This window comes from Canis lupus, chromosome 27 (genome assembly GCF_048164855.1).
Source record: "Canis lupus baileyi chromosome 27, mCanLup2.hap1, whole genome shotgun sequence".
Lineage (NCBI taxonomy): Eukaryota > Metazoa > Chordata > Mammalia > Carnivora > Canidae > Canis > Canis lupus.
This window is the reverse complement of record NC_132864.1, coordinates 45,649,890-45,657,228: the sequence shown is the minus strand read 5'-3', so window position 1 is coordinate 45,657,228 and position 7,339 is coordinate 45,649,890. Positions and strand designations below refer to the sequence as shown.

General features: G+C 37.5%; 1 long non-coding RNA gene across 1 annotated transcript; it reads left to right on the top strand.

Annotated features, from left to right (window-relative positions):
* The first annotated feature begins 893 nt into the window (after positions 1 to 893).
* LOC140619088 (uncharacterized) lies at positions 894 to 7,083 on the top strand. Its single transcript, XR_012019006.1, has 3 exons — positions 894 to 1,013; positions 2,876 to 3,063; positions 6,853 to 7,083. It is a non-coding gene; the product is annotated as an uncharacterized lncRNA (long non-coding RNA).
* Positions 7,084 to 7,339: the final 256 nt, after the last annotated feature.

Sequence of the window (7,339 nt, the reverse complement as noted above, 5' to 3'; positions counted from 1 at the left end):
TGTCATTCGGTCACCATAGGATTAAATTAATTAACCTTTTTAAAGAGCTTAGCAGATTAATGGACAAAGTAATTACTCAAAAATGGAAGTTGTCAGTAGGTTTTAGCCATCCCCCATCTCTTTTTGAGGCAAGTCAAAAGTGTGTAGATAAGTCAGATCATGAGTCCTGTGCCCATGTGTAATTCACAATCAGTTGTAGAGATTGGGTTGTCACCAGGCGAACCCTACAGATACTAGGGTCATGACACTTGTCTCTCAGACCAATTCATCGAGTGTGAACCAACTTTCTATAAAGTCACTGTAAGGATTAACTGGGAAGTTGTGTGCCCAGCATGAGCAGAGTGCACGATCAGCATCAAATGCCAGGTGCTGTCATCCCGACCCTGGCACCATCTCGCAGAAAGGTTTTCCTGTACAGGACCCCCCAGTAAGCAAAGCAAGTGGCTCATTTTTAATCAACATCAGTGACTTCCCTTTTGAAAGTCACTGAGGATTGGTTTCAACTCCCACTTTCCATTTCCTTCTTTTCTGACTCATCTCCCATCCTTCATCTCTTATGTAATCATTTCCTGCAATTCTTCAAACTTCAAATCTCAAAAATACCACCTATTTCCTGGGCTTTGATATTTCCAGATACATTATTCACACATCTGGCCTTGATCCCTGTTGTAAGGACTACACACATTTCTAAATCCATGCAGGAATATTCCTTCTGCACATCTGGTAAGCTCTCCACACTAAACACACCCCATTTTACTAAAATACACCCCCTGAAAGCTACCGTTTACTTCTACAAAACCACCATTATCCCAATGCATCCAATTTTTCAATCTAATCATTTGATCAATCTATTGACTCTTCCCTTGTACTACTTCCCGTATCTCTCCATTTCCCCAGCCTGACCAACAGCATGCAAAGGATCCCTGCCAGGCAGGTGACACAGAAATGGGGGACAGTGCACGGACCCTCAGCCCTCCCTCAGGTACCAGCATGGACTGACACCACCTCAACAGGTGAGAGCTGCCTGTAGGGAGAAAGAAGGACGCAGCGACCATCCTCACACCTTGTGAGAAGGGAAACCAGGAGTTTAAGATCAAGTACTCATGGTTTGAAATCCTGGCTCCATCCCCAACACTCTTAAACATGTGCTATGGGAGAAAGTTATTAATCTTTCTTACTCTTACTTTCTCATCTGGAAATTGGAAATTCTAGTGATTCTTACCTCACATAGATGTTGTGCATATTAAACAAAATAATAAAGGGTTTGGTGCATAATAGGCTTTCCACAAATGGTAGCTATTATGATTACTACTATACCTACTTTATTGTTGATTGTTTAGATGATTGCTTATGTAAATCATATGAAATGTTTACATAGTTAGTCTTTAATTTAATTCCCACCCTCACCCGGGTTAGAAAAATAGGATTTTCCTGTCAGACTTCTGTGGATATAAGGTAGGATGTGTTCTATCTTGGATTTATTTTCTGATCTGATAAAATTTCCAGGAGTATACCAGCTGACACTCCCTCATGGCTCTTTTCACAGATAACTGCCCTCATTTCCAGACATGTTGGGAGAACGTCTCCTTCCTAAAGCAGTTAGTGGTGGCACAACTCTGGTGTAAACCCTTGTGTGTGACTTCCACCTGTAGATAAGACCTTGAACTGGCCATTGGTGAAGTGGAAGCAAAAATGTCATTTCTACCTCAACACTAAAGTCTATTGACGCTCTCAAAGTAGACAGTGCATGGCACAGAGGCAAGCAGATTTTTCCCGAAGGCAGACAATTGATTAATACAAAATGCTCTTTGCTGGTCTAATAATTTTCAACTCACAAAAACCTATGGTGTTGTAGTCTTGATGTCAAGCTTATGACTGAGTCACTTTTCCAAGCTTTCAGAACTACATAAAGCATCACATGAGGAGTCTGAGTTCATGTATCGATGCATATTATGTGTAGCATGCCATCCAACTGTGTTTCCAACACAGCTTTTAAATGCTTAGCAGAAGGGTATCTCACTTAGTTAATTTTTAGACTAGTAATGATCTTAAATTACCCTATAAATGATGATAAATAGAAAATGGAACCAATAATAAACATAACTGACTCGTCCTAGATATACAACTGTGACCAAACACTAATTTATTTTAGGCTATCCATATTCATCCTGGTGATAGTATAAAATATTACTAATAACTGGTCATCTTGAAGTAAAGTGACAGGAAACAATATATTAAGAGTAACAATACTCCTGTTTTTAAATATAACAATATAATATATTATGTGGATTTAAAAAAGCAGGAAGTCAGTAACTTCAGTGAATTTGGTAATTTTATTTTGTTTATTTTGGGGAAAAGCATTTAAAGTGGATATACGATTTCATATATTTTTAAAAGTGTAATTAGATGATTAGATATTGAAGTATTTATGGAGTCCATGCTGAGTACTTTTTTGTAGTGTATAAAGATTACCAACATGCAAACTCTGCCCTCAAGGAAATTTTAATCTATTTATGGTATCAGGTACATACAGTCATAAATTTAATAACATGAAAGTTAAATGATAATATTTGGTAATAATTCTATACATGCCTGCATAATGAAAAATAAATGCCTACTGAAAAATTAAAAAAACAATATTATTAGCCCCATGATTTCAGGAAGAGAGTATGTGTCCTTCCCTTGGCAGATGGCCCATGTGGGGAATGAAATGATATAAAATACTGTAGAACATCAAACTGTAGAATATAATTTGGAATGCATTTTTCCACAAATAAACCAAAACATACATATGTTTAATCATACAAAGTCAGGTACAAGTAAGATGACTTTCATGTTTAAATACAGGATGAAGAGGTTTTTTGTTTTTTTCCAGTCTCCAAGTTCCAAAAAATTGTATTCATCCCTCGATAAACCATAAATAGGATGGTTTATTATTCAAGAGCACTGAGTCTGTGAAAATCCCTGTCTGAGGCTGTGAAGATATGAGTGCGGAGACCAACATGTGCCCCGTGAACTTGCCATTCAACGATGGAAAGCAAATGGACATGTGCTCTGAGCAAGGTTTGATCTCATAGAGGAAGATAAATGGCTTATGTTCCTGGATGGTGGGTGTAGACAGCTTTATGTGAGAATCAGGGAAGGCTCCTCTGAGGTTGAGTTAGCATCAGCAAGGAAAGGCAGAGCCATGGAGAGGGAATACCTCAAGCAAAGGCCCAGACACTAGCAAGCAAGAACATCTTCATGGAGTCATGGGGTTAGAAAGACCATCAGTACCTATGGCATTCTCGTGGACTTGTTGAAAGGAAAATATATATCCTGAAGTAAAGCAAAACGTGAGAGGTTTGCCCCTTATTTACTTAAGAACATACTTAAGAGAGCTAAGTGGGAAAATCCTTAATTTATTACTGACTGGATGAAAAACATGCTGCAGCCTCTATGCCTGCCCCACTCTTCTGCTGAACAGCTCAGCAAGCATTTACTCAACCCCCGCTGAGTCAGACCCAGGGCCTGCTGAGGAGGACGGTGGGACACAGAGGACCACCTACTATATGATTATATTTATATGAAATGCCCTGATTTCTTTCACTTGGGTTGTTGCCATGTGCATTACAGCATGTACCATGTACTGTGTATGTATCTGTAGCATGTAGCACGCATAGGGTCGATTCTACCTTTCAGCTGTTAGGAGAATGCTCCCATGATTATTAGTGTGCAAATTTTTGTGTACACCTGTTTCCAGTTCTCTTGAGTAAGCACATAGGAGTAGAATGGCTGTCATAGGGTGAATGCTTCACTTTCTGAGGAACAACACAACTGTTTTCCAAAAAGGCTGCAACATTCTGCATTCCCACCAACAAAGATATGAGGGTTCTGATTTCTCCACGTCCTCACCAAACTAGTCATTGTCTTTTTTTTTCTTTTTTAAGATTTTAGTTATTTATTCATGAGAGACACAGAAAGAAAGGCAGAGACATAGGCAGAAGGAGAAGAAGGCTCCCTGCAGGAAGCTTGATCGAGTCCTGGGACTCGATCCCAGGACTTCAGGATCATGACTTGCCCCAATGACAGATGCCCAACCACTGAGTCACCCGGGTGCTCCACTGTCCCTGTGATTTATGACCATAGCCATCCAAGTGATTGTGAAGGGGTATCTCAGTGTAGTGTGATTTGCATTTCTTTAATGACTAAGGCTGAGCATCTTCTCATGTGCTTACTGACTGTTAGCATATCTTCTTTGGATAAATGTCCGCTCTGGTCCTTTGCTTATTTTTCAGTTGAGTTACTTGTCTTTTTAATTGTTGAGCTGTAAGAGGTCTTTACACATATTCCAAACTCGAGTTCCTTCTCAGGATATTATTTACAAGCATCTCCTCCCATGCTGTGGATTGTCATTTCACACTATCAAACGACTCCTTTGAAGCACAAGTGTTTTAGGTATTGATGAAGTCTAATTTTTCTAAGTTTTCTTTCATTTCTTGCACTTTCACTATCGTATCTAAGAAATTGTTTCCTAATCCAAAATTAGGAAGATTTATCCACATGCATTCCCTCCAAGAGTTGTAGTTTTAGCTTTTACATTTAGGTGTTAGGTCCACTGGTTGTGATTTTTGCATTCAGTATGAGGTTGGCATCCAAACTCATTATTTTGCATGTGGATTTTCAGTTTCCTAGTTACTATTTGTTGAAAAAACATTTATTTTTATCCTTGAGTGTTCTACTCAAACTTGAAAAAAAAGAAATAATATATAGGCTTATTTCTGGATTCTCCGTTCTGTTGATGAACATGTCTTCCATTAATCGGTACCACACAGTCCTGATTACTGCAGCAGGTTATTAAATTGGGTATTATAAGTCCTTTAACATTGTTCTTCTTTTCAAGATTGTTGAGACTACTCTAGGTCCCTTGTCTCTCACTATGAATGTTAAGACCAGCTTATCTACTTCTGAACAAAAAATGCATTTGATATTCATTAATCATGTTTTACTTTAGTTGACAGTTCTTCTGTTGGCTTGGCTTGTTTTTCTCCATGTGTGCTGGGACCTCAAGAGAAGTAATTGGAACCTACCCATGTTATTTGCCCATGATCCTAACATAACGCCTGGTATACATAGCAGTTATTCAATAAACTGTTTTTGAGTTGACTATATCAAAGTGGGATAGTTTGACAGAGTAATAAATAAAGATTTATTACTATGTCAGTTTATTCTGCTATCATTAAGAAACTAATGGAATTGAGCTACTCTCTTATTCTGAATATTTTGGCAAATTTACTTCAATTCACTTTCAGTATTATTCAGCATTATTTAAAAACTGAAGGGTTATATTGCTTCCCACCACCACTTCGTATTTTCGTTTCTGCAGAAGTGAATCGGGAAAGTGGATGCCACAGGGCTGCAGGTTAGTAGTAATGAAACTGAGCCCAGAATTCAGCATGTTTACTGCCCAAACTGAAGGTTACAGTTTTATGACATAAAGAATTATGTTTTCCTTGGAGAAAATTTAATCTAAAATTGTTAAAAGCCCCTTTGGGGCATATGTCCTTTGCCTCTTTTAAAAAAAAGTGACAGTTCACCGTTGAACAATTACCACATACAGTAAATACAGAGGCCAGGCCAGTGGCCACCACCCTCTGCCCTGCTCTTCAGGCATGAAGGGGTGCATCTGATGAGGAGTTCAGCTTGGGGATATACTTCCATATTCATAGTTCCTGTAGGACAAATATATTTTTTTTCAAGCAATAATTTGAAAAAGTTAACTTTGGATTTCAGAGATTGTAATTTATTATTATTAAGTTATTAATAAATACCCAGGGTCTAATCTTCACCTCTGTTAATGAACACATATATAAGTTTTGCACTATTGAACATGTATTTGCAAAGTACATTTCCAGATAGAGGTTCTGATTTAAATAATTGCTTTATGTTTTACCAAATCCACAGATTAATCTTATGGAGCGAGCTCACTAATACAGAGTTCAAAATACTGGCTCAGCATCATAAGTGCTTTTTTTTTTTTCCAAAGGATAGTTATATAGTGCAGAACTGAAAAATGATATTAAAGGGGGTATTACAGCCTTGAGGTCTTTCTTCTCTCATGAAAAAAGCATTTGATTTTTATAATCCTAGAATGTTAGCTTCCAATCTCTAAATATACGCACACACTTAATTTTAAAATGAAAAATTAAGATTTTAAGTGTATGAGGTTATTAGAATGAACATTAACTTTGTTCACACCAAGAAAAACCTGAAAATGATTTTGACTTACGGCGACTCTATATGAAGCATTGCCTATACTATAAGCTCAGCTTTGTCTATACATGAGGCAGCTGCTCTGTGAGAAAGTGCCCTGACTTCTGTTCATTTGCATATTAATTCCAGCACTGTGACTGGAAATAGTCTTTTAAGGGTCAAGGCATAGAGTTTAGTAACTTTCCAAACGGTCCAGAATTTATCACCAGAAAAGCGGTCTGTGAAGTAATAGAAGAAAACAACTCTCTGGTCTCTTTATCTCCAGTTCAGGTATGTTAGATCCAAATGGATATGGCTCAGTGCGTCAGAAAAAACTTGGGGTCTCCAGCTCATGGGGTCTGTGGGTCATTTATCCCAGCCTCTCTGTGCCATTGGCTGCCTGGTCACAGGACATCTGTGCTTCTGGGGTTTTCAGACCCAGTGATCTAGTGGCTTTCATTTCTAATTTAACTATTAGAACATTAAAATTAACCTTTATTTATAACCTATCTCCATTAATTTCTTGTGTATAACTTTAGAAAAATTACTGAACTGTTAGGACTCAATTTCTGAAAAATTACTGAACTGTTAGGACTCAATTTCTTCCTTTGTTAAATGTAGATGATGAAGTGGCTTGTCTGTGAGAGCAGGTTTGGGATTCCTATACCACTATGGCATCAACCAGTTCCTGCATCTATAAGCAAGTTGCTTAGCTGCCTTGTGCTCCAGATTCCGCAAGGGAAGATAGTACAAGTCCTTACCTTGTAGAGTTGACGTGATGATTAAGTAAATTAGGGTGCATCAAGCATTCCAAATTCTGTATTAAATGTGAATAAATGTAACCTGTTGTAACCTGAGATGAAACAGCTAATCAATATGAAGCTTCTAGCCCAGTGCTTGATTCATAATAAATGCATAATAAAAATTAACTGTCATTATTTTCAGCTTTTCTCTATTGATTATCTTAGGTATTCTTGATAGTATGAAAAACAAATAAGAGATTCCATTTTTTTTTAAAAAAGTACTTTTAACAAATACAATTCTAAAAGATGGTAATGGAATTAAAATTCCACATTAAAGGCATAGTGATGTCGAAATAAGTTTTAAT